This window comes from Silene latifolia, chromosome 7 (genome assembly GCF_048544455.1).
Source record: "Silene latifolia isolate original U9 population chromosome 7, ASM4854445v1, whole genome shotgun sequence".
Lineage (NCBI taxonomy): Eukaryota > Viridiplantae > Streptophyta > Magnoliopsida > Caryophyllales > Caryophyllaceae > Silene > Silene latifolia.
The window spans coordinates 18,110,273-18,114,845 of record NC_133532.1 but is presented as its reverse complement, the minus strand read 5'-3'; positions in this window follow the sequence as shown (position 1 = coordinate 18,114,845).

Here is a 4,573-nt window from a genome sequence, read left to right as displayed (position 1 = left end):
ATAAATCACATGTATATTATTCATCATTAATATGTTTAATTCGTTTAAATCCGACTTAAATCCCAAGTAATTCATATTTGCGGGTTTTCGTCATTAATATTCAATTCGGGTTTTAGAGATTCAATTCGTTCATATTGAGTTTCTGGAATTCATTGTTGATATAGTTTTCATCTGTTTAGTCATTAATTCGTCATGTTTCATCATGTTTAGTCTAATTAATTCGTTCGGTTAGTTTGTTAAATCATTCATTAACATCGACCCTTCACATAATTAATCCGTCTTATTTCCGTCTCATCCATGTCTATTGTTTTCATGACCATCATTCATGTGTAAATAACCTATTAATCACTTTCATCCGAGTAATTGTATCAATCAATCCGTAAATTACCAATTAACATTAACGATTTGCAGTTCCGGCTTCACAGCCAGAATTCACCCTTGGAACAGACGCAGCGTCTGCTGCGCCTCTTCCAGAGGGCGCGATCTCTTGCTGTTCCAGATGAGTTCTGTCTCTGAACTCCTTTTCTGCCTTGACGTAATTAATTAGTTTACGTATTAATCTACTAATATCCGTAATATCGCTAATTCCTGTTCGTCTTTTATTTCTTTTATTCTTTTTTCTCAAATCATCCGTTTTAGCGGTATTTTAGACATAAATCGCTTAATCCGATGTAATTATTGTAATTTATATTTATTGTAATTTATATTCATTGTATTTCTTTTATCGCATCATTTGTATGCCTTCACATGTAAATCAACCTTAAATCCTACTTCGACCTAATTGTATTAATTGTCTACCGACTTAGTTAATTCTTCACATGCTAGGATTAATCTAATGGATGTTGCATTGCATGCATATAGCCGACAGTATATCGAGTATAGACAACTTCCCTAATCATTAGTAGAGGCCGCTATCGAGGCGGGCGGGATTAGGTGTTCGATCAAAAGAGCTTCCTAATACGTACCCTCACCCCTTACTCCAGATCTCCGTGAGCACCCGTGTTCATTGGCATCCACGAGAGTCATTCTAGACATAGAATGCTAAGGGTAACGATCGCTTAGTGTTCATGTCACTACTTTGTGTCTTGACATGACACGAGGTATTCGAACGGTTCCAATTTCCCATAAAAATTGGTGGCGACTCCTTACAAAATGCAAACGCTTGTTCCCCGTTTCTCACCAAGCGCCCCCGTGGGCGGCCCGCTGTCCACAGAGGGGCACTCGATCGAGTTGCCACAGGTCGATAAGTCCCCTAAACGTCCAATTAACAATTAAACAAGCTTATAAACATGAGTCGGGATGCTCTCCCGACCCTAAAATCCTGCATAACATGTCTAAAACTACTGAAGTACGGCCTTATGGCCAACCATACAAACCAAAGATCCATAAAAGTACCTACCGAAAACCAAAGTAATATGCACTACAACCATGAAACAAAGAAGAAAGAAAATGGAGTATCATCACTCCTCCTGCTGCTCATCCATGATATCATCATCACCGCCACCACCAGAAGTGCCTGCTCCCGCCACGTCATGACCCGCATCACCACCAACACCAACATCTGCTCCCACGCGCCAAGGGGCCAAACAACCATAGGGGTACGACTGAGGCTCTCCCCAAGTAGACCTATCCACACCATAAGAATGGAAGACCCCACTGTCGTCCCCGACACCTCTCCACCACACCGGTTGTGGTCCCGTGGTCCCAATACCCTGTACATACGCCATCTCGTGCAGGTTCCGGAGTGTCAAGGTAGAAGACACTCTTTCTGTAAGCTCGCTCACCCGCATCTCCGGGCTATAGAAAGAAGGGTAACCAGGGAACTGGTACTGTGGCGGCACTGGCTGCTCCGGCTGCGCTGGCTGAGTCTCAGCCACCTTCTCCCTCACTCGGTGTGGCCCCCTCCCCACTCTAGGCCGGTCCTCCTCAGCTCTCACATTCTCCCCCTTCCTCGGCTCGGGCACCACCTGTAGGATCTCTGAGTCAATGAGGTACGTCTGCCCCGCGGAACGCTCCTCCTCCTCCTCCTCATCCGAATTGGCAGTCACCACTGCCGCAGGTAAAGGCTCTGTCACTGGGAGGTGCTCAGGAGCTGGTATACGCATCCAACTCATACCCCACACTCTCCACGCTAAACTACCATCCCCCAAGGTTCTTAACCATTTCTGGTCGAGGAAGTAGTCTCGGTCCAAGGTAGGCACCGCGGTGGTCAAAGGGGTGTAGGCCGAGGAGGCCTCAAAGGAAGTCAGTCTCTCTGCCAACCGAGTGGCAATGGAACCACAACTCAGAAATTGGGTATCGGAAGAAGCCATCAGGGCTAGACTGGCACACACTATAGCAGGGGCACTAAAGGTCACTCTCTGAGACCGGGTGGGGTTAAGGTACGCCATCAGCAGCATCAACTCGTGTGAGTTTAACTTACTCACATCCTTCCTCTCATAAAGCAGACATGTCAAAGCACGAAGGAAAATTTTCAAAGTGACATGTTGAACATCGTTGACCAACATGTTACTCGAAGTAGAAGCTGATTTACCGGTAAGACAAGGCTTGAGGCTACTAACCCCACACTTAGACGATATATATCCCTGAGAGCTCCCTTGGCGGGTTTAGCAAGGCCAAGGTGGGAAGCAAACATATCCATGGTAAGAAGAAAACTTGTGTTCATAAGGCGGAACTCCACAGTTTGTTCCACCGCATCGTACTTAAACGAACTCATAAACTCAAGGGTTAAGAAAGCATAGGAGTGCTTACGGAGGTGATACAACCCAGTCATGCCCAAGGTCTCAAAAATATGCCTAACGTCGGTCTCAATCCCCAAGTCAGTCAGAAGGGTCGTGTCTATGCAACAGGTAGGTCTCATCTTTCGTTTCTGCAAGGCCACAAAATTACCCCTTTGGGTAAAGTCCACAAAGACTACTGACGGGTACTCCGGTACTGCGGGGACCGTAGGTCCACTCCCCTCTCCTACCTCGGGCTCAGAAGCCCTCCCCCTCTTGCTCTGACGGGTTCCCACGGTTGGTCTCGGCATCTGTTTCAACATATGGCTTAAATACACAAATCACATATACTTGAAAAACATGTAAGGCATTCATGTATAATCATAGAACGGAGAAACTAAGTACACACTTTCACCAACAATCCAAAATTATAAGTATAGCTCTCAATTCTAATTATCAGACGGTCTCTACAGCTGTAAAGATTTTGACATTTTTGGTACCAATTATCATCATCACTATCACTTCTGAAAATCATACTTTCAAAATAACTTCATAAATAACCAAATTTCACAACAATACAAAACGAATTTCAGTTTGTGGCACTTTTAAGACGGAGTTTTAAGGCAAATTTTTGAGGAAAAATCATCAAAATCGGCTCTAAACATGATATGTATAACATATATTACCCAATTTTCATCCTTTTACAAACAAAAGACAACCAAAATTCAATTCAAAATCGCAAACCCTAGAAATTTTGAGTCACATAGATCCCTAATTTGATTCGATTTTTGCATTGTTAACAACAATAAATGATAAATTGAAGCAATTAGATCATATTACAACAATTATAAGCGAGATTTAGCCCACATAGATCGAATTTCCAGCAATTTCCAACACCCTACATCACTACAAAAAAAAACGTTTCGATGCGACGGACACATTGCGACGGAAGATTAATCCGTAGCAAATTTAAACCTGCGACGGATCCTGCGACGGACTTGCGACGGATTTTCCGTCACAGCAAAATTTCCTAGACCGCCAAATTTTCTGACATGGCGGGAAGGGCTGCGACGGAATTTCCGTCGCAATATTAAAATAATAATAAAATCTGCGACGGAATTTCTTCGCAATTCCGTCACAAGTTCTGTATTTGCGACGGGATTGGCATATTTGCGACGGAGTTTTCCGTCGCTATGTAACCTTTTCTTTGTAGTGCATGCTTCTAATTAATTAAAAACATCAAAATAGGATAGACATTCATACCTTGATTGATTAGTAAGCAAGAGAATGAATTAAGCAAAGAAATCACCAAGGTTCAAACACAAAATCAACAAGAACAAGGGTGCTTTGAGAGAGATTTGGGATTAGGGCTTGCGGAGAGGAAGAAATAAAAGAAGATTTAGGAAAGAAAGGGTTTAATATCCTGCGTTTCAGCGGCACTGTAGCAGCTTACTCGATCGAGTAATTATGTTACTCGATCGAGTGGCCTCCACTCGATCGAGTTGGAGCTACTCGGTCGAGTTTTCGTAGGAAATTCCAACTTTCTCGACATAATAGCTTCCTAACTAGATCGAATGAGGTCTACTCGGTCTAGTAGGCACTCGTACTCGGTCAAGTAAGGCTAGGTACATGGTCGGAAATATAAGATTAACTAAATATTCGTGCAAAACAGCAACGCGTGTCGATTCTAAAATGAATTCGGATATCGGCACAGATTATTATACTCATTCACGATGAATTACTATCACACTAATACAACGTATCAATTCTAACAACGTATCACTTTGTGCAACCCGTTTAACTTCATTCTATGACAACATTACGCAGCCAACTGACTGGACTATTAGCTTTCTCAT